This window comes from Myxocyprinus asiaticus, chromosome 40 (assembly GCF_019703515.2).
Source record: "Myxocyprinus asiaticus isolate MX2 ecotype Aquarium Trade chromosome 40, UBuf_Myxa_2, whole genome shotgun sequence".
Classification (NCBI taxonomy): Eukaryota; Metazoa; Chordata; class Actinopteri; order Cypriniformes; family Catostomidae; genus Myxocyprinus; species Myxocyprinus asiaticus.
This window is the reverse complement of record NC_059383.1, coordinates 31,034,668-31,058,893: the sequence shown is the minus strand read 5'-3', so window position 1 is coordinate 31,058,893 and position 24,226 is coordinate 31,034,668. Positions and strand designations below refer to the sequence as shown.

The window sequence follows — 24,226 nt, the reverse complement described above, 5'->3', positions numbered from 1 at the left end:
TGTTCATCTGCCAAGAGCTTAAAAGATCTATCAGCTTTCTTTTCCTAAAATGTGAAAGATAGTAAGCTCAGTGTATCTGAAATAGAGTGCAGATACTGTATCTCTTCTCTCAGAATCTTCTTCTTGAATCAAAATATAATTGGACTGCCCAAAATCAACATATTTGTACACAAAATTAGATTTAAAATGTGAAATATGGTTTATGCACTGAACACACAACTGCATTGTGTAAGAAACAGGATCTATGTAAAGCCAGTCAGCACAGTCTCAAAAAGGACACATGGGAATACTTACCATCTGACAATAACAGGAGACAGGCAAATTAAATAGCTTCTGGTCAAATTTTCCATGGTTTATTGCAAACCTGAATAGAGGTAATCACAAGGTAAATTTGGACTATGGATGAGGGCAGACATCTTTGTCTGGCATAGGAATATGTTTTAGCTGGTTGTCAAACATCCATCTTACTTGCAGTCAGCACTATGCCAACCGTAAAATGAATTGCCTGCTGTTACCGCATAGAACTCTCCTGCATCAGCCATCAGGCCAACCTTTCTCAAACTGCCACAACAAAACAAAGAGTATATAGCTCTGCTCCAACCAACCATATCACTGTTCAAAGTCACAATACAACAGCAACCTATTAATCATGATAGACATGATCCAAAACACAAATATGTAACTATGCCCTGTTAGCATGCACCAAGGGGAAACAACCTGTGGAAAAATACTAATCTGTAGGTCTTCTTTGAGGACTATGCAAGTTTCCAAAAAAGCTGAATGGAGCACATTTGGAATAGAACAGAAAGCTGGGGTCTCAAGAAGTGTACATTGAAAGTTGTATTTTTAACGGTACAGGTTTAAAGATACAGTCAGTTGTGTGATGACTAGTCAACTATTGTGACCCATCCCTAAGTTGTATGCTCTAGGGCTATTTAATTCTCAAAGTTAGTAATGTTTGTGTCGAATGGTCCTGAAAGTTTGGCTTGTGTTGTGCTGGAGGTTACAAGCCTTGGGCGTGAAAATGGAAGCCACCCTGTGTAAGTGTGTGTATGCACATGAGAGGGAGCAGTGTTTATCAGCAGGTCAGGAGGTGATTACTTGTATCGTTTGTTCTGCACCAGATGAGAAAAACAGAGAACACAAGCTCGCAGCAGACCCCTGATGCTAGAGACGCCTGTTACAAGCTGAGCAGAAACATCAAGCATGTCTGTGAGTGACTGAACAATGCCAGAACATACATTGCACAGAAAACATTACAGAATGCCAGCTTTCGCACCACAAATGAGAATATCACATTCATCAGATGGCTTGGTTTTGGGACCTGTAATTTAAATCTAACACAAAAGACTGTTTAATTTGTATGTACAGTTGTGCTCAAAAGTTTGCATACCCTTGGAGAATTGGTAATATATGTACCATTTTTAAAGAAAACATGAGTGAGCAGGCAAAACACTTTTCTTTTATCTCTTATGGGATTCATATTCAACTGTAAGTTATAACAGAATGGCACAATCATAAAACAAAACATGGCAACAAAGAAAAAAATGAAATGACCCCTGTTCAAAAGTCTGCATACCCTTAGTTCTTAATACTGTGTATTACCCCCTTTAGCATCAATGACAGCGTGCAGTCTTTTGTAATAGTTGTCTATGAGGCCCCAAATTCTTGCAGGTGGTATAGCTGCCCATTCGTCTTGGCAAAATACCTCCAGGTCATGCAAAGTCTTTGGTCGTCTTGCATGAACCACACGTTTGAGATCTCCCCAGAGTGGCTCGATGATATTAAGGTCAGGAGACTGTGATGGCCACTCCAGAACCTTCACCTTTTTCTGCTGTAACCACTGGAGGGTCAACTTGGCCTTGTGCTTAGGGTCATTGTCATGCTGGAAAGTCCAAGAGCGTCCCATGCGCAGCTTTCGTGCAGAAGAATGCAAACTGTCTGCCAGTATTTTCTGATAGCATGCTGCATTCATTTTGCCATACATTTTCACAAGATTCCCTGTGCCTTTAGAGCTCACACCCCCCAAAGCATCAGTGAGCCACCGCCATGCTTCACAGTGGGGATGTTATTCTTTTCAATTTACAGTGTGCCAGAAGCTGTGAGGCGTGTCAAGGTGTTGTCGGGCATATTGTAACCGGGCTTTTTTGTGGTATTGGCTCAGTAAAGGCTTCTTTCTGGTAACTCGACCATGAAGCTCATTTTTGTTCAAGTATCGTCATATTGTGCTCCTTGAAACAACCACACCGTCTTTTTCCAGAGCAGCCTGTATTTCTCCTGAAGTTATCTGTGGTGTTTTCTTTGTATCCCAAACAATTCTTCTGGCAGTTGTGGCTGAAATCTTTCTTGGTCTACCTGACGTTGGCTTGGTATCAAGAGATCCCTGAATTTTCCACTTCTTAACAAGTGATTGAACAGTACTGATTGGCATTTTCAAGGCTTTGGGTATCTTTTTATATCCTTTTCCAATTTTATAAAGTTCCATTACCTTGTTACGCAGGTCTTTTGACAGTTCTTTTCTGCTCCCCATGGCTAAGTATCTAGCCTGCTCAGTGCATCCACGTGAGACCTAACAAACTCATTGACTATTTATACACAGGCACTAATTGCAATTTAAAAAGCCACAGGTGTGGGAAATTAACCTTTAATTGCCATTTAAACCTGTGTGTGTTACCTTGTGTGTCTATAACAAGGCCAAACATTCAAGGGTACGTAAACTTTTGATCAGGGCCATTTGGGTGATTTCTGTTATCATTATGATTTAAAAAGGAGCCAAACAACTATGTGATAATAAATGGCTTCATATGATCACTATCCTTAAATAAAAGACTGTTTTTTTGCATGATCAGTCATATTTTCAAAATCAATGCCAAAATTTCACAATTTCTGCAAGAGTATGTAAACATTTGAGCACAACTGTATGTATGTATGTATGTTTCAGAATAAATGGTCAGATTTGGTGCATTTTTATATATAAATCAGTAGTAAGCTATAGGGGGAACAAAGGTAAAGTGGGACAACTGATACAGTGGAAAACTTCAGCTTAATTTATACAGGTAGCTACATTAAAAACAAAATAAAGTGCCCCACTTTACCTGTATTCACTCCAAGATGGGATTGGGTTTAACACAAACTACAGAACTTGTATGAATCTTGCATAAATCTAAAACAAACAGACTGACAGCTACTTATGGAATCGTTAAAGAGAACCATCATTACGAGGACAAGCCCGTGCCACTCTTTTGGACATGAGCCAACTAATATTTTTTCCCCTAAAAAGTAATTTAAGGAATATTTGCATAGCTTAACATTTACAGCTATATGACATTTTTGGAAAACAGTGCAGATTCTAACATGAACAATGTTGTGAAACTTAGCGTTACATATCAGACGGTTTACGTATTTCATGACATATTCCCCAAAGACCTTTGTTGAGGTTTGGCGGGCAGGCTTGGGAAATTGTGTGAAATGCTTATTTTTGATAAAAAGTATGATCCATTTCAGCTGGAAAAATATACTGCTGCGGACATACTCATCAACATTCTACAGTGAAGATGGGAGAATTGTTTTGCTTTCATTGAATACAGCATAACCACGGGATGTTGGAAAGCCCAAGAAAAACATTTCAGTTGATGGGGTATTTGTGTGAACATGCACAAAGCTTTAAGGCAGAGAGAATTGGTGAAAAAGACACAGAATACTAGAGTTACAATTTTAGGAAGAAAAGCCAATAAGCACATCCCATTCAGGTAAGACTTAAAAGTTCATCTCCATCTCAAAGCTATCTGATTCAAGGGTGAATAAGATAATAGATTCAGAAACATTATGTCATTCCAGTTCATAAATATGTTATTGTATTATGCATCATATGTGCAAACATGTCCCAGCCAGACTGTAAAGATCAGGTAACCAAGACTTCATGAAAACCTCAAGTTCAGCATTAACACACAAAGTCTGTTGGCCTCTCTGGATTTGACTGCAGATAAGCGTTTCTGTGATGTTTCTGTGACATCACGTTGATGCTTATTATGAAAAAGGCCAGTAAAAGGGCAAGACAACACCAGAAATTGCTCCAACATGGCCATTTAGAGCCTTGTAAAAAGCTCTTGTAAAAATGTTTTACAGGGTTTTAACGTGCACCTACAGGCTGGTCTGAGACACAATTGCTTGTGTATTTAAAAATGCACCTGGCTAGTTTGGTTGTGGGTATGATGGCTGTGCAGAAATAGAGGGCAGAATGTGTTTGAGTTTAATGTTGTCTTTAAACAACATAGATAAAGTTTAATAATGGTTTTAGGCCTTAAAAGGACATTTGGCTGGCATTACATTTCATTAGGGGGACTGGAGGAGACAGAGAAACACATACAACTTGATCAGCAAAATAGGCATTATAAGTCTTTTATAACTGGCTAAAATCCCTGTAGCATATTTCTACTAAGTCATTCCAACATATCTGATACCACCAAGTCAACCCAACCAAGGAATTCATTTTTTCTTCTCCTTCACAACATCTTACCTTCATGCCACCACGTGTAAAATTTTAGCAGCCAAACTCTTGGCAGGACTGTAATTTGGCAGGCCTTGATCAACTGTAATCACTTCGCCAAGCTTAAAACAGCTGATAAAATCAGTCCATAATACAAAGAGGGGACTCATCGATATAAAAGAAACCTAAGCCAACAATAAAATCCCAATCCATCGGTCAAAATTACCCCCATGACACTAATTCCTCAAACATGACCTTGAGTTCATATCTCAAGACTAGCAATGTTTTAATGGTTGAGTTAAGAAAAAAAAAAAAAGAGGGTGCCTGGGTGTTTTTTTTTTTTGGGATTTTCTCCCCTTTTCCCAATGTGCTCTAAGTCCTCATGGTGGCATAGTGACTCACCTCAAACTGTCAATTTGTGCATCTTATCACGTGGCTTGTTGAGTGCGTTACTGCGGAGACTTAGCGCGTGTGGAGGCTTCACGCTATTCTCCACGGCATCCACGCACAACTCACCACGCGACCCACTGAGAGCGAGAACCACATTATAGCGACCATGAGGAGGTTACCCCATGTGACTCTACCCTCCCTAGCAACTTGGCCAATTTGGTTGCTTAGGAGACCTGGCTGGAGTCACTCAGCACGCCCTGGATTCGAACTAGTGACTCCAGGTGTGGTAGTCAGCGTATTTACTTGCTGAGCTATCCAGGCCCCCTGTGCCTGGGTGTTCTTGAGCAAGGCTTAACTTCTTACTGAAGACTTACAAGAGTAACATCACCAAATTTGAGTATGCGAGGTCATAAGTGTGTCTCCTTGAGTCATCATTTACTCATCTCCTTCATGTTGTTGTTGGAACACAAAAGGAGATCTTTGGAAGAATTTTAGTCTCAGTCACTATTCACTTCCATTGCTTCTTTTTTTTTCCATACACTGAACGTGAATGGAATATAGGGCTGGGCGATAGAACGATGTAATCGGATATCAACGATATCTTACAAAGATCCAGATGTCGATTGCAACACTCAATTGACAGACAATGATCGACAATATTGGGAAATGGCAAAACCATGGATCTGGGAAGTCAGCAAATATATTTAACAGTAGCCCAGGGTGTGAAACTAGCACCCATCACCTGCCAAATGTGACGTGGCTGAATCCAGTTCACTTTGTCCAAATGTATTTCATGAGCAGGTAATTTTGCAACAGGCGGGCGACCTGTAAGACGTCACAGAGAGACACATGACAAGAAATGCTGTTAGTCACAAAGACACGCGCTTGAAGAAACACACTTGATTATATTTTAAAGAACAGACAAAAGAAAAGTTGTCAATGCTCGTGTCTGATTCGCTGTTTGTTCAGAGGTGTGCAGCAAGAGCCTGTCTTGTGGAACACACGCATGTAAAGAGTTATCACTCTTTCTTCTCTGTTTCATTCTTCTGAAAACTGTTTGCAAGAATAATGTCACCTATGAGAATGCTGCAAATGATCTCCGATCATCTCAGGAGGTGCTGTGAGTTTAGTTCGCTTTATTTCCACGGAGCAGTTCGTGGGTAACATTATGAACGCAACTCTCCAGGTTCAGTAATATATATATTTGTATTAAAGAAACAAAGACTAAAGTGATTAAATCATAAAATAATACAAGACACGTTCACCTTGAACCTAAAATTAGTTCTATTTTATTTTCTGTATTACCAAAACGCAATACTAACACAAATTCGATAAGAACACACATTTGGCAGCATTATTTTGGGAACACAAGAGAACTTATTAGGCTTTATTATGATGATAATTATCTTTACATTTATAATTGTCTTTAGTTCTTAATCTGTAGGCTATTAGTAATTTTTCATCTGTTGTCGTTGACTGATACTTGCATGATGGCAAATGGGGCCATTGGAGATTGGAGGTGGTTAAATACGATTTTTTGATTACTTTGTTATTTTTATTTCTTTTTTCGTTTAGTATAAAGTGCAATTTGAATTTAGAAATGTCTTTTGTTTATGTTTTTCATGTTTCAATAAATGAATTTAATTTTTAAAGCAAAATCAATAAAGCAAAAATATTCCCCGACCCTCAGCAGAAAAGGGGAAAAAAGAAAACAAATTGAGTATGCTTCCTGTGACAAATTTCTGTCAGAGCTGCAGAACCAACCTTTAAATCTGACTTGGCTTGAGATGAGAGCTAAAGTTTTACCCACTAGAAAGTCTGCCATTAATCAAGACTAGCCAAACAAAGAGGTTTGAGAAGAAATCTGACAGGTCAGAAAAAGGCAAAGACATATTAGGTCTAAAGACGGGACACAAAAAAAGGTGGACATGCTGAGCAACCAAAATGGTTTTGTTATACATTTCTGATGATAGCATTCATCATAACAACATGATAACAGCTGGTCATTACAAGAACAGAAATAATTTTTCATAAATCTCACAAAAATACCAGGCATCTTGAAAATAATTTGCCATAATCTATAGTAAATATACAACAAATAATATACTAACAATTCAAAAACAGTTTTAACATACAACACTTTTAGTGGTGCTTGCATGTGCAAAAGTTGCCACCACATGGCTAAGTTGTTCTGGGTGGTTGCTAGACAGATGCTCACTGGCCCAAGTCAAAAGGGCCCACCATTTTTTTTTTTTTTTTTTTTTACCTGTTTTATCATCTACCAGGAGGAAATTTCTAGTCTGATCGCTTAGAAAAATACTATCACACCTTTCCTATACAAACCATATGATTTGATAAATATGTCTATTGCAAAAACATGCATGATGAATTACCCACCACTTATTCTGTGCTGTGGTAATTATATCCACTATTGGCTCTGCATTAATAGTATAATAAGAGGTTCCTTGAACAGGAAAGAGTCATATTTTGCCCACATTTCTAGTAGGACAAGATGTTTATTTCCCTAAATTAGCTTGTGGTGATGTCAACTATGCATAACTTACGTTGTGCTCACAGGTCAGTGGCCCCCACTGTGTGCCAGTAGAAGCCGGTTGTATTGTCAGCTGAACAGCCCAATACACAAGTGTGAGTCTAAGTATCCATGAATAACATGATGTCATTTGGCATGTTTCATTGTAGAATACAAGCAGCAATGTTGGGGCTGTTATTCCAGTCTCGGCTGCTCCACTTGAAATGAGTCTACCAACCCAAAGTTTTTTTAAGATAAATTACAATTTCATGATTGTTTTAAGGTTTCCCTTAAGGCATAACAGCACCAAGTCAAGACAGAGACCGCCATTAGGTCCAAATCTACATCAGGTCTGTCCCTGTCAGCAACCAGCAGAGAGACATTACTCCTAACTAACTGCCAGAGCTTTCCTTGTATGCCATTGAAGCTTTCAATTCTACTTTACAACAGAGAAGATTTTTTACAAGAGCCACATTTATGGGGAATCCTAGTCCATGTGCGCACTGCAGATAATCAAGGTCTTAACACATCTAAATGTGTTTTGAAGACAGCATTGTGAGAAACGTCATGGTTACTGGTGTAACCTCCGTTCCCTGATGGAGGGAACGAGACGTTGGTGTCGATGTAGTGACACTAGGGGTCACTCCTGGGAGCCTGAGACACCTCTGGTCTTTGATAAAAGGCCAATGAAAATTGGCGAGTGGTATTTGCATGCCACTCCCCCGAACATACGGGTATAAAAGGAGCTGGTATGCAACCACTCATTCAGGTTTTATGCTGAGGAGCCGATATAAGGTCCGGCCATTTCAGCGGGTAGTTCAGCGTTGTGGCAGGAGGGACCAACGTCTCGTTCCCTCCATCAGGGAATGGAGGTTACACCAGTTACCATGACGTTCCCTATCTGTCACTCACCTGACGTTGGTGTCAATGTAGTGACACTAGGGGTCCCTATACAAAACGCCACAAGGCTGAACTGTGTTACGTGACCTGGCGGTGTGTGGTGGGCAGACTTGCTGTGTGCCTCATAGCCAGCGCAACAGGTCGACACGTAACCTCCCCCAACACAGTTATGAGTGTCGAACGGCCCTTTTTGGGGATAAGTCGACTACCCAGAGATAGAGACAGGCTTAACGCAGTCGTGGCCTCTTTCCCCTTCTCTTTTTCCACTCCCTAAAAAAGAAGGGGGATTATCTGACTGGGCCGCCAGGTCTAGTTGGGGGGGTGTCCGTCCCAAGGGGAGGACACCGCGGAGACCACACCTCGCCCCAAGAGAGGGGGGGATATTTAAGTGTAAGAATACATCACATGGTCTTTCCAACCATGTGGAGAGCCTTCAAGGTAGATCCTGCCCAATGGGGGAGGAGTTACTACAACATGGAGACTGAGGGGCTCTGCCCAAGGAAGACGCAGTTTGCCAGTAGGGAAATGAACTAGTGGAAGATATAGACCGCATGGGGTTAGCCTTACAGGGAACCGCCACATGCGGAGCACCTACCCCAGAACCGGGCTCTTAGTTAGCGCGTGTACTGGGCCGGCAGTGAGTCTCTCCGAAAACTCGACTGCCACAGGGCTCGGAGGAAGTCAGCCAGGGAACAACTTTTGTGAACACTACTGGGAATTAACAGCGCACGTCTTCAGCTCAAAAGGAGGTGGAAGGTGCTATGTGCAAGCGATACACCCGGCCGGCTATCCCGGGCTTATCCGCTTGTGTTGCGTGCCACTACCTGGGATGAAACCGGTTCCACCCGGAGGTTGTAGAACCTTGCAAAGGTGTTGGGTGTTGCCCAGCCCGCTGCTCTGCAAATGTCTGTTAGAGAGGCACCTCTGGCCAGGGCCCAAGAAGCCGCTACACCACGGGTAGAATGGGCTCGTAGCCCTACCGGGGGCGGCATGTTTTGGGCGAGACATGCCATAGTTATGGCGTCAATGAGCCAGTGGGCGATCCTCTGCTTGGAGACAGTGCTTCCTTTCCGCTGTGCACCAAAGCAGACAAAGAGCTGCTCAGAGATTCTAAAGCTCTGCGTGCGATAAAAAATAGATGTGTAAAGCGTGCACCGGACACGGCAACGACAGGGCTGGGTCTGCCTCCTCCTGTGGCAGCGCTTGCAGGTTCACCACCTGGTCCCTAAAAGGAGTGGTGGGAACCTTGGGCACATAGCCCGGTCGGGGGTCTCAGGATCACATGAGAATAGCCCAGACCGAACTCCAGGCACGTTTCGCTGTCAGAGAACGCTTACAGGTCACCTACCCTCTTGATGGAAGTGAGCGCAGTCAGGAGGGCAGTCTTTAAGGAGAGTGCCTTAAGCCCGGCTGACTGCAAAGCTCAAAGGGGGCTCTCTGTAGACCCTGAAAAACTACAGAGGTCCGATGAGGGAACAAGGCGCGGCCTGGAGGGATTCAGCCTCCTGGCGCCTCTTAGGAACCTGATGATCAGATCATGCTTCCCTAAGGACTTACCGTCGACTGCGTCATGGTGTGCTGCTATGGCAGCAACGTACACCTTCAAGGTGGAAGGGGACAGCCTCCCTTTCAACCTCTCTTGCAGGAAGGAAAGCACTGATCTGACTGCGCACCTCTGGGGGTCTTCCTGATGGGAAGAACACCACTTAGCGAACAGACGCCACTTAAAGGCATACAGGCGCCTCATAGAGGGAGCCCTAGCCTGAGTGAATGTGTCTACCACCGCAGGTGGGAGACAGCTTAGGTCTTCCGCGTCCCATCCAGGGGCCAGACATGGAGATTCCAGAGGTCTGGGCGCGGGTGCCGGATGGTGCCCCTTCCCTGAGAAAGAAGGTCCTTCCTCAGGGGAATTTGCCCGGGGGGAGCTGTCACAAGGAGCGTGAGGTCCGAGCACCATGTCTGGGCGGGCCAGTAGGGTGCTTACCAGGACGACCTTCTCCTCGTCCTCCCTGACCTGACCAGGGGACCAGCTGTGTGCCAGCGCGTCTATGCCGAGGAAGGCCTCGGTGAGGGCGTACCAGAGCGGGCAGTGGGAGGATTCTTGGGAGGCGAACAGGTGCACCTGTGCCTGACCGAATCGACTCCAAATCAGCTGGACCACCTGAAGGTGGAGTCTCCACTCTCCCTTGAGGGTAACCTGTTGTTACGGCGCGTCCGCCAAAGTGTTGAGGTTGCCCAGGATGTGAGTGGCTTGCAGCGACTTGGTGCTGCTAACTCCGTTGGAGGAAACGGCAGGCGAGTTGTGACATACAGCGGGAGCGCAGACCGCCTTGGCGGTTGACATATGCTATCGCTGCCGTGCTGTCTGTCCAAACTAGCACGTGCTTGCCCTGGATCAACGGCCGGAACCTCCGCAGGGCGAGCAGAATTGCCAGTAACTCGAGGCAGTTGATGTGCCAACGCAGCCGCGGACCCGTCTAGAGGCCGGCGGCTGCGTGCCCGTTGCCAACAGCGCCCCAGCCCGTTTTGGAGGCGTCTGTCGTGACCACGACGTGCCTGGAGACCAGTTCTAGGGGAACACCTGCTCGTAGAACCGAGAGGTCGGTCCAAGGGCTGAAAAGACGGTGACAGACCGACGTAATGGCCACGCGGTGTGTCCCGTGGCGCCATGCCCGTCTTGGGACTCGAGTCTGGAGTCAGTGCTGAAGCGGCCTCATATGCATCAACCCGAGCGGGGTGGCCACCGCCGAGGATGCCATATGCCCCAGGAGCCTCTGAAAAAGTTTCAGTGGAACCGCTGTTTTCTGTTTGAACGCCTTCAAACAGGCCAGCACCAACTGGGCGCGCTCGTTCGTAAGGTGCGCCGTCAAGGAGATCGAGTCCAACTCCAAACCGAGAAAAGAGATGCTCTGAACCGGGAGGAGCTTGCTCTTTTCCCAGCTGACCCGAAGCCCTAGTCGGCTGAGGTGTGAGAGCACCAGGTCCCTGTGTGTGCATAACATATCTCGAGAGTGAGCTAAGATTAGCCAGTCGTCGAGATAGTTGAGAATGCGAATGCCCACCTCCCTTAACGGGGCAAGGGCAGTCTCTGCGATCTTCGTAAAGACGCGAGGAGACAGGGACAGGCCGAAAGGGAGGACTTTGTACCGATACGCCTGACCCTCGAACGCAAACCGCAGGAAGGGTCTGTGTCGAGGAAGGATCGAGACGTGAAAGTACGCATCCTTCGGGTCTACCGCCGCGAACCAATCTTGATGCCGGACGCTCGCTAGAATGCGTCTTTGCGTCAGCATCTTGAACGGGAGTCTGTGTAAGGCCCGGTTCAGTACTCGCAGGTCCAAGATTGGCCGCAACCCACCGCCTCTTTTCGGTACAATGAAGTAGGGGCTGTAAAACTCCTTCTTCATCTCGGCTGGAGGGACAGGTTCTATCGCGTCCTTCCGTAGGAGGGTAGCGATCTCCGTGCAAGGTAGCAGCGTTTCCGACTTTCACCAAGGTGAAGTGGACGCCGCTGGACCTGGGCGGATGCCCGGTGAAGTGAATCGCACAGCCAAGTCGGACAGTCCGGACCAGCCCTCGTGACGGACTGGAAAGCGCAAGCCATGCGTCCAAGTTCCGTGCAAGAGGGACCAAAGGGACAACGTCATCGGATGTACCGGCAGGTGGGGCCTCGCGGCGGGGCAGAGCTTGAGGTGCCACACCACATCGTGGCCGTGCTGAGTCCGAGGACATCGAAGCACTTACCTGGCTCCTTGTGACCACCCCCGGAACAGCCTGGGACGGGGGAGGAAGAGGCCTGTCCTCGTGACCCATGGAGACTGTTACATCGGGGGCGGATTTGTGCCACAGCTGGGCGATCAGGGCGGGAGACTGCCGCTGGAGCGCCAACCTGCCAAATGGAGTGGTGGACGTTGGTCATGATGCAAGCCGTACACACCGGATATGTGACCCAGGGAACAAGGAAACAACTCTTGCTGAGCTTTTGAGTACTGCAGCCACTTGGGCATGCAGTGCAATTAAATGCAAAAGGTAACAAAAAGATGAAGATCTGCTTACCAGCTCCAGAGCAGCGGGTTTCATTGTCCCTGGGTCGCCCGTCTCAGGGGCGCTTCGAAGACCTCCGTGGGTTCTTCGGTGCCGGCTGTGAGACGGGTGGCGTCGACTTCCTGCTGTGGGCTCCACGCCGGGGCCGGGCCGGAGGGGCGGGCTGCGGCGGAGCCGGTGCAGTCACCACAGGGGGACGCCCTCGGCAATGAGTAGATGGGGTGCGGGATCTTAAGCCGCGCCGGGGCAGGATAAGCCGGCTAGCATCCATCTACTGCTCTACCATGGAGAACTGCTGGGCAAAGTCCTCGACGGTGTCGCCGAATAGGCCCGCCTGGGAAATGGGGGCAGCAAGGAATCGTGTCCTGTCGGCCTCACCCATCTCGACCAGGTTGAGCCAAAGGTGGCGCTCCTGGACCACTAGTGTGGCCATCGTCCGCCCGAGAGACCGCGCCGTGACCTCCGTCGCTCGGAGAGCAAGGTCGGTCGCCGAGCGCAGTTCCTGCATCAATCCCGGGGCAGAACTACCCTCGTGCAGTTTCTTTAGCGCCTTGGCGGACTTGCAGGAGAGCCATGGCGTGCAGGGCGGAGGCGGCTTGTCCAGTGGCACCGTAGGCTTTGACCATCAGAGACGACGTAAACCTACAGGCCTTGGACGGGGGCTCTGGGCACCCGCGCCAGGTGGCGGCGCTCTGCGGGCATAGGTGCACCTCGAGCGCGTTTATCCACCGGGGGATTGCCGAATAACCCTTGGCCGCCCCACCATCGAGGGTAGAGAGAGCGGGGAAGCTGAAAAGGCAGTAAAAGGTGCCTCCCGCGACCTTGTCAGCTCTTCATGCACTTCCGGAAAGAAAGGAACGGGGCGGGGCGTGGCTTTGAGCAGCGCCGCGAGCCCAGGAACCAATCACAGAGCCGCGAGGGTTCAGGGAAGAGCGGTGAAATCCACTCTAACCGACGCTCGCGGCTGTCCGGGAAAGCATGTCGTCATCTCCGCGTCAGCCTGTGACTGGGCGATCGACCCCAAAGGGAGGAGCCCAGCTGCGCTCGAGAGCTCATCACTTTCGCGGGCTCCGAATAAGAGGTCGAACTCGCCGTGAGATGAACCGGCGGACTCACCCGGAAGCCCGATCGGGGCAGACGAGCGTGCTGGGGAATGGGAGGTCCGCGGGGGGATACCCGGCGGAGGCGGTCCCATTGGGGTCCCCAAATCGCCCCCAGTGCTAGCCGCGCTGGCCTCAAACCCGTGGGTAAAAGGACCGAGGCGGGAGCCTCTGGGGTGGCTTGCTTTCTTACGAAGGCGAGCCACGACCGCAACGTTGCCATGGACATATTCTCGCAATGAGAACGTGACCATCCACGAACGCTGTCTCCGCGTGAGCAGTGCCCAGACACGAAAGACAATGATCGTGACCGTTAGAAGGCGAGAGATAACGAGCACAACCAGGAATAACACACAATCGGAAAAGCGTCTTTAAAAAGATGTTCCGTGTGTGCACTCTTTTAGAGAAATATATACTCTTTTAGAGGGGAAAAATGCTCTTTCAGAAAATATACTCTCTAGTTTTTCTGCCGAAGCGCCCAGGGACGTTCTCTGCAGTGCACCAGTGCAGAGGAGGGAGAAGCCGCTGAAATGCGCCGTCAGATCCAGCAGGTGAATGAACAGTAGTATTCAGCTCAATGAGCATGACTGAAGAGAAAATCTGAATGAGTGGTTGCATACCAGCTCCTTTTATACCCGTATGTTTGGGGGAGTGGCATGCAAATACCACTCGCCAATTTTCATTGGCCTTTTATCAAAGACCAGAGGTGTCTCGGGCTCCCAAGAGTGACCCCTAGTGTCACTACATCGACACCAACGTCGAGTGAGTGACAGATAGGGAACAGGGCGAAAAGTATGTTTATGAACTGATAATATCCCCCTTTACTTGTGATTTGTCTGAAAGGGAATAAAAGTAATTGTTGTTTTAGTGCCTCTAGTGTTTATTTCACCAGAAAAATGCTTCGATACATAAAATGAACCATGTAAAAATACATTTTGCAAAATTGTAGCTGTAGTAACATGTTTCTATGAGACCTGGTGGAAACTATAGGAGTGATTGTTGTATTCTATCCTGCATTTAAATGTATAGTAGTTGTCACGCCCAAGACTTTGCAGTGCATACATGGCCATAGAGAAAGAAAATATCAAGTGAAGATATCAAGGTCTACCAACTGTCCCTTTATAATTAGTAGAGGAAAATAACTCATATTAATACCAGGTGCACCCGTTTTTTATATCTTGTGAACATGATATTGCCATGGTTGCTGCTTCACTGTTTGAAACAGCAGCCATTTGAGGAAACAAAGTATACCATGCTATGTCATTACAGGTAGCTGTGCTTTGTTTACAAGCTGAATAGGCATCAACAAGACGGTCATGGTCATAATTGTGGCAAATGTTAATCAAAATGTTCATATCTAGTCACCCACAAGAAGTCTCATCTGAATCATATGACCACTAGAAAAGGCCCCTAACTCTCTTGACTTTAGAGAACACCAGTGAACCTGATTTGATGATTATTTCATGATTTGTGGTTTTTCCCTGTCTGAGACTGGCATTATATTTTACTGGCGTGTACATTGCAGCAGTGGTTGAGTGGTTAAGGCGTAATAAATTATGGATCTGACTCGCAGACAAGCACTAAATGGGCCTCTTAGGTAAATGGTGCCAATCCTTTAATCAGCTCCATTCAAGATGGCAAGGACAGTACCTGACAGGTTTGCTTTCATTACAATGAAAACAAACCAATGAAGTAATTGCCATTGTTCAAACAGAGCACAGTTGTCCTTGAAGGACCACTGTGGTTTTCTGAGAAACCGAAGCATGTAATCTTTAGCTAAGCAGTAAGAAGAGATGTGGCATCTAGAAACTGATGTTAATAATTCATAATAATTATATTCTTGCATTCCTCTAATAAAAAACATACTTATACTCTGTGTAGTGGTCCCTGTTCACATACATCCAGTTTAAATTAATAAAGCAACATGACATCATTTTACTATACTTCGTTATCCCTGAGTAATGACTGTAAGGTGGGGTAGGTCTGTTTAGATTAAGTATTTGAGATTAATTGTACATAAAATAGGCCATAATAATTCTGCACTGTGGGCACTGCCATTGAACAGACTGCAGTGGAAGTTGTTTTACGCTACTAAGCAAAGCTTCCGCTCTGCGAACGTGGAAGTGTGATAAAGGTCTTTATGATGCAACTGAATTCCATTATCTGTCACACTATTGCATGGTGCAAAACATTTCCTGCAAGGGGAAAGAGACCAGATTAGGTGCAACACTGATAAAATACCTCACAATTTAGAGATAACAGAGAACTTACAAAGAGATAAAAATGCAGAATAAGAAATAATTGTGAAAATCTTGAAAATTCCTGTTAATGCGGGACTTTAAAGTCAACACAAAATCAAAACTGACCCTATCTTAATGCATTTTCTGGGTCATATTGTAAGCAATTCATCAGTGCACGTTATTCCAAAGTAAAAAAAATATAAAATCAAATTGTTATAGCTTGCCCTTCCTGAAAAGGCTTATCTTTTCTGCTGACATCACTTTGGATAATGTTAACCAATAGCCATTTAACTATTTAGACTTGGGATGCACAGAAACCACTTTTTCTCTCCCGATCTGATCTGAACTCTCATATCAGCCAATACCGATCCCAATCTGATACCAGTGTTGTTTTTTATTAATCTGTTTAGAATATCTATACCTCACAGTGTGGAACTGATTGGGAGCACTCTTATATATTTAAAGAAACACAAACATCTAATTCCACATTATTTCATAAATAAATGTGCAGCCTAATAAAGAAAAATATTATTGATAACAAGTCTTCTGGATAATGCAGCAGCAAAATTAACGTCATGGTTACTTTCGTAACCTCTGTTCCCTGATGGAGGGAACGAGACGTTGTGTCGATGTAGTGACACTAGGGGTCACTCTTGGGAGCCCCAAACACCTCTGATCTTTTTTTTAAAAGGCCAATGAGAATTGGCGAGTGGAATTTGATGAATTTGCGTGCCACTCCCCCGGACATACGGGTATAAAAGGAGCTGGTATGCGACCATTCATTCAGGTTTTGTGCTGAGGAGTCGAGATAAGGTCCCGGCCATTTCAGCAGGTAGTTCAGCATTGTGGCAAGAGGGACACAACGTCTCGTTCCCTCCATCAGGGAACGGAGATTACGAAAGTAACCATGACCTTCCTTATCTGTCACTCACTCAACGTTGTGTCGATGTAGTGACACTAGGGGGTCCCTATACAAAATGCCACAACTAACTGAACTGTGTTACGTGAAGTGGCGGTGTGTGACGGGCAGACTGCTGTGTGCTTCGTAGCCAGCGCACCAGGCCGTCACGTAACCTCCCCCAATGTTCTTTATGAGCGTCGAACAGTCCTTCAGGAACAAGTCGACTGCCCAACGAATAGGTGGACAGGCTAGCCCAGCCGAGGCCTCTCCAGCACATGGGAGCACCTACCTCAGTACAAGGTCTCATTAGAGCACTTACTGAGCCGGCAGCGAGTTTCTCCGCAAACTCAACTGCCACAGGGCTAAGGAGGAAATTCATCCAGGGATCACAGTCTGTGTCTCCCACGATCTTGTCAGCTCCTCAGGCACTTCAGGGAATAAAGGAACGGGGGCGGGATGTGGCCCGAGCCCAGGAACCAGTCATCGAGCCGCGAGGGTTCCGGGGAGAGTGGAGGGTTCCACTCTAGCCCGACACTCGCGGCCGCCCGGGAAAGCATGTCCGTCATTGGGCGACCATTCCCGAATGAGGAAGCCCAGTCGAAGCCTCTGCATCTGACTGGACGAGCCCGCTCTCCGATACTGCGTTCAATAACTCATCCTCTTCCCGGGCTCTGAACAAGAGGTCGAACTCGCCCTGAGACGAGCCGGCGATCTCATCCGAGCGCGCAACCGGGGCAAGTGGGCGTGCTGGGGAATGGGAGGTCCGTGGGGGGATACCCGGCGGAGGTAGTCCCATTGAGGTCCCCAAATCGCCCCCAGTACTAACCGGCACGGCCTCATACCCATAGGTAGAACACTTTCTTATGATGTGTTACATTCATACAAGCAGACAGAGAAGTTTGAAATAAGTTTGGAGCAGAAGAAATAGAAATAAACCTTGTGTCCACTTTTCATTCACACAATTATTCTTGGAACCCAGTCAACTTAAAGGTGCACTTATTAATGTATTTCCTCATTTAAAAAGTTTTTACTTCTAAAGAAATGAACAGTAATTTTGAAACATTTGCATAAAATCATGACCACTCATGTGAGATGAAGTGTTCAGTCATATCGGTAACATTATAAAAGCTCTTTTATTCTACATGTGGCGGGGTGCCTCATGGGGGCAGCCATGTTAGAATCACATGACCAGCTGAATACTACTCACTTAATCTCAGTAACTGCCCTGTTATTGGACACTTTCACTCATGGATTAAATAAATCCTGGTTTACTGTGTATAGTGAATTTCTACAATGGCATTGGTAACTGAAAACTACTGTGTTTGAATGATGCAGCATACAGGCCACCAGTGTTGGGGAGTAACTGAATAAATGTAACAGGAATACGTATTTAAAATACAAAATATAAGTAACTGTATTCCACTACATTTACAATTATATCATTGGTAATTAGAATACAGTTACATTCAAAAAGTATTTTGATTACTTTAGAGATTACTTTGCATTTTATTGTCATTTGTTTCATTTAATATTTAGTTCCTTTCAGATGGAAAACATTTATTCATATAAATGATGCGATCCAAAGTGTATTTGAACAGCGGTGATACACTTTCTTATGATGTGTTACATTCATACAAGCAGACAGAGAAGTTTGAAGTAAGTTTGGAGCAGAAGAAATAGAAATAAACCTTGTGTAAATTGTCAGCTTTACGCTAAGCTAAAATGCTATTTCTAGCCATTTTACATGCACGTTACCAGGCACGATCATATTTTTTTATCAAGAAAATTCATGTTGGATCATAATTTCTTTTTTCTAGTAAGACCTTTGATATTAGGGCAAAAATCCTATTCTTGATAATAATTTTTGTATTGTTTTCCTGTAAAAACATAAAAAAATCCTTAAAACAAGATCAATTTGATTTATCTTGTTTTAGAAACAACACTGCATAAGATATTTAGGTTTTTCAGAGAAAGTATTTTTAACATGTGTATTTTGTCTTACTGTACTGTAACAAAACAAGTGAAAAAATCTACCAGTGCTGAAGAAGTAATCCAAAGTATTTAGAATACGTTACTGACCATGAGTAATCTAACGGAATACATTACAAATTACATTTTACAGCATGTATTCTGTAATCTGTAGTGGAATACATTTAAAAAGTAACCCTCCCAACCCTGCAGGCCACTAGGTGCCAGTGTAAGTCATACTTCAAAAAATTACCTTTAAATGCACCTTTAAATATTGTTGTAATTCGTAAACGAATAATAATAATAATAATAATAATAATAATAATAATAATAACAACAATATAATCTGTTGACTTTTAGGATTTTATTATACAATAGATAAATTCAGTTTATTTAGCTGTGCCATCTTAACTTTAAAACCCTATGGCTTTTATTTTGGCAGAACACTCCAGGAAGTCCCTTGAGTGTGTGTTAGGGCTGCAACGGTACATGTATCCACGCCAAATCAAACGGATACAGGGCCTTCAGTACGGTACACTCAGTCACACGAATGATTGCATATATTAGCATGCATGAAACCAATATTAAAACAACATACTGTATAACGAACAACACAAACCGCGTAGAACTAAAATGATAAAAGATTGCAGAGCAACACGGGACCTCAAGGAACCAAAATTTAACAGAAAAGAGTGCCATACGGTACACTAGAAACTGCGGATTAGATAAATGCATATGAATTAAACTAGCTAGCTTGCTATTTTTCCCAACTGTGATGGAACTAAACAAAATATAAATATGTTGGACTTAAATAAGCCAGAGATTGAAGACCCACCACTGTCTCTAAAATCTGTTGTTTGGGAGCCAGAGGTGTGTCCCAGTGTCACAACAATTCTCAAAACATTTTTATTATGTCCCATTTTCAGCTGGTAAGCTCACTGATTTTTTTCCTTTTTAAATTAAATCTCCTCATTGTCCTTCTCGCTATTGTCTCTGGTATCGTTTGCAGAGAAGAGAAGCAATTTCGTTGCGATACACCTTGATTTGATGATACTTTCATTCTAGTCTTCAGCAAATCAGCTGAAATGTATCTGGTTACCATGGCAATGACGTCATGTGTTTGGCACTTGCACTCTTTGCAAGTTAGAAATGCCCAAATAAAAATGTCTTTTCAACAATGAGCTGAAAGAAGCCGATCCATTTCTTCGAGTAACACGTAAAAATGTGAGGATGTTCATTTCCCAACGAGCACGGAGGTAAATCATACAATGTATATAAGACATAAAAGATCATATTTTATGTAGTACTGCCCTTCGAAAGCTACATAACACAAAATTTACTCTAATATACACAAGTAATCCTGTTCAAAAATTTGCATCCCCTTGGTTCTTCTTGTGCTGCCTTCTTGAACATCAATGAATGTTTGTACCTTTTGTAATAGTTGTGTATGAGTCCATAAATTGTCCTAAGTGTCAAAAGCTGGATGTCAATATCATATAGCCATGGTTGGAAAGAACTCAAATGTGCAGAAAATGCTGGGAAACCAAAGAATGTACAGTAGTTGGGAGATTTTTCTTAAGAAAAGTGGGCAACTTCACTGCTCAGGACAAAGCAGGGACTCAGAGCAACAAACAGTCATTGATCTTCAAGAAAACAATACACAATATTAACAACCAATGGAATGTAAACTTTTGAACTGGATCGTTTGTGTAAATTCAGTTACTATTTTGTCTTGTGAAATATACAGTTTGTGATGACTGTTATGTCAAATAGCTTCTTCAGGGCAGTACTAAATAAAAAACAAAATGCTATTTTTATGATATGATGAAATATGCATAGTGCAGTCATGTATTAATGAGCCTTCACAATAAGAATTATCACCCATCAGCCACTGTTTTCAAAATAAATAATTTAAAGAAAGATTTTTTGTTTTCCCTGCTGTACCGAAACCGTACCGAACCATGACCCCAAAACCGAGGTACATACCAAACCGTTAATTTTGTGCACCATTGCAGCCGTGTGTGTATGTAACCTAGTTCACAGTAGTGAACTATCGAGCATCTATATCTGAGATGTTGTCTGTGTGGAGTGCTATCAAATTGTGCGCCACTCTGAGAGCTAAAAACAGCAGCACTTGCTATGGGTGTGTGTCAAGAGAACAGAGCGTATTTACTATAGCATTCTGATATGCAGATTATTTATTAAGTTGTTAAACACAACCTTTTGCAATTCACAAAGCTATAATTTGTCTACAAGGGACTGCGAATAAAATGCATGTGTCAAATGGACTACTTTGTTGATGTGCAATAATAAAATTTTGCCTGCTGAATAAGCTCAATCCTTCAACCCATACTCATGTTATTCATTTTTAATAAACATATGGTCCGATTTTCTTTTATCTCCAGTAAAAGTGTAATTCTGAATGCAAAGCCATTTAATAAACAACACAACAGCAAAATATATTTTGAGGTTTTTATTGTTCTCTGTTATTCAGACCAGCACGTGGTAATCCTATGTTTTATAGAAAAAAGAGCATTAGCCAATTATTATCTCCTATGGAGCTGAATAATTAAAAATACAATTTGAAAGTCAATATGTTCATAAAAACAATGTAATTGCATACTCTAAAGATTAAGAGTTGACCGTTATGACTCTTTTGTTTTAAGAGTTGGTTTGAAGAAACTTTACTGTATGAAGACCTTGTCCAAAGAATCCTTGTCTACTCCAAACAAATTAATCTGATCCAAAAACTACATTGATTCAAAAGACACAAAAGAAAAGAATGCAATTTATGAAGATTGCAGAAAAATCCAACCCAAAGCAAAGCTGGACACAGTACAAGCTTTGCAGTATTTGAAGTACAGAATTTTAAAAGCAGCTTTAAACAGCTAAAGGAAAGACACAATGGAAAATATACCATCAAAATGATCAAATGCTGCTCTACTTCAAAACTCACCACAAATACCCCTTTTAAACCATGATATCACATCATAGCACCAAGAACCAGCATCAAGCAAACATCAAGTTTGTTATCTCAGTGGTATGTTATGCCATGTGAAAAGCTGTGAAATACACTAAACACTGCTTCAACACCTTCATGGTGGGCACCAATCAAATGAGGTCATCTTTCAGAATCACTGGCAGTTGCTCTAATATTTTCATCACCTTACCCAGTATGTTTTGATGAGCATGGCTGGTTTCACTACATGGGCATAAAAGCTATACAATTTTAAATAACTTTGTGCTCACTTCATAAAGACAAGTACTGGTTATAAAGCTCCCTGGAGAACCATTGCAATAATAATTACAGACCTTTTCAGTCTGAACTTGTAGACCTTTAAAAGGGGCTTTTCATGCCACGCTGTACCACAATGACTCTAACAAGTTCTCTCACTGATTACATACACTCTTCAGCTGTGGTCTGGATTTAATAAACTTGTACATCTGTCAGCCCGACCATAAAATATGAGCTCATAAACCCAAGCCTACCTTTTTGTACATTATTTGCTGAGATCACAGAAGGTTCATTAAAACAACTGAAAAGAAGAATGAGCTAAAACTAATAAAGACTTTTAATGAGCAAGCATCTCGGTTCCTTTTTAAACAATTGAAGAAACACAAGCAAACAGTCATTTGTACCCAAGATGTTCCTTGCAGTTTGCTAAGATTGTTTAAATACATATTTTACCCAAATCCCATTATGAGATCTCTTTGAAGCTATACCCAAACTTTTGGAAAATTTGGAGTTGGGTTTTTCATAGTCAAACTGTGATAATGCCAATACCTTGAAAGGCTGGGCATGTAAACGGTGGCCAAATTGCTGGTAGTGGTACCGCAGGGAGCAAAAAGCTGATTAATAAGTCACGTTTGTTGACAAAGCCTAGAGCAGCACTGCAAGGCCTGGGACCATACCCAAAGGAAAGATTACTGTCTGCATTCTAGTTTAGAATTTGTGTCCGTATTACAAAACAAGCTTAGACACCATTTAGCACAGAAATCTCTTTAAGTCAAAAAGCAAACAGGTTAAATCATTTCTCAGATCCATCTATACTTGTGCATAATGCACACAAAGGACTCAATTGTTATTCATGTTGAATTGCTGGGTTTGCAAAATGTAATCTTCGTGAAGATGGCAATTCGTTGATGATTCAGAGAGTAACACTGTCGATCCCACCCCTAACAAATCTGCAACTTAGAACAAAGGATAGCCAGCAATCGAACTAAGGAAGTGGGTTGTTCATTCGCACTATTTCACATCCTTTATTCAAGACCTTAACACAACTCTATGGATTTCCAAACTTTGCAAACTTATTGAAGTCTGCCCTCAACAATGTATTACATACACTGTAAGAAGTCTGATGAAATCATCTTAAGTGGTGGACATTTACTATTCAATGGATTTGTGCAGAACCAAAAGTGTAATTTTTCAGTGTTACTGTGCAACTAGTGTTGCGTGTTATTGTGCAAGTAATCAAAGTAATGAACCAATTTAGAATAATCCAGAAGATTTTGATGACTGAAGATTTTTTTTGTGAGTATTTATAATATGTTAGTATTTTAGATTAGAATGTTATTGTTAGCCTCTTTCACTTGTACCCCTATTTTTTTAAATGCACAGAGGACTGCAATGGAAATAAGACATTGACTTAATTGTGTTGTTTATTCTCAGCGGTTTTTAAATTGTATGGGATGGTGCTTATATTATCATCCTTTTACATTTTTAAAATATTGTCAAATAAATAAAATCAACTGATTCATAAAGAAAGTAACCATGATACATATGTTTGTGGAGGTCATGGTGGCAACTTTCACCAATAATCCTGATACTAATATTCCTCATATCTGCCACAAATCTGAGACATGTGTTTGGCCAAAAACAGCATAAACGGGTGAGGTGCTTTATGCTGCAATCATTGTCTAGTGTTTAACATGTGGGTGCGATCACACTTGTTAATTTTAGTAATACCACAGCGCAGTTAATAACTCTTTATGTCTGGAAACACAGGAATGTTATAGTGTGATTTAAATAGGCGGGGTGGCAAAATACTTCATTGCTGAAGTACCTGCACCTGCTCCTATCATCTAAAACATTACACAACAGCAGCTCCAAGAGGGAAACACTGAATGTCAAACATATAGGGGTGGTTGACAAATAATATGTCCATTAACCTTTTTTCCCCCCATCAACATCAACAAGTTTTAGGTAAGTGTGTGTGTGTGTGTGTGTGTGTGTGTGTGTGTGTGTGTGTGTGTGTGTGTCAAATCAAATCAAAATCAAATCCCTTTATTGTCACTCAACCATATACACAAGTGCAACAGTGGGTGAAAGTCTTGGGTGCAGTTCCAAGCAACATAACAGCATGACAATTACAATAAACATCTGATTTACACATAACACAGTTTACACATCTGTTATACAACACAATATACCATATACATCTAATAATATACAATATACAGTATACACAAAATAAGAAGACTGTATACAAAAAATAAATAAAATAATAATAATAATATACAATATACAGTATATACAAAATAAAAAGACTGTATACAATAAAAATACACTGTACTGTACACCCCCCCCCCCCCCCCATGTAATCAGTGGAAAGAAATAAGAAGTGTTGTGTTGACATTCAGCTGTCGGTTGCTAGTCAGTTGCCAGTG

General features: G+C 43.2%; 1 protein-coding gene across 1 annotated transcript in view; it reads right to left on the bottom strand.

The window, feature by feature from the left end:
• Positions 1-24,226, bottom strand: part of LOC127430574 (collagen alpha-1(I) chain-like) — a 96,453-nt gene that overhangs the window by 69,707 nt on the left and 2,520 nt on the right. The gene's annotated exons all lie outside the window — the stretch shown is intronic.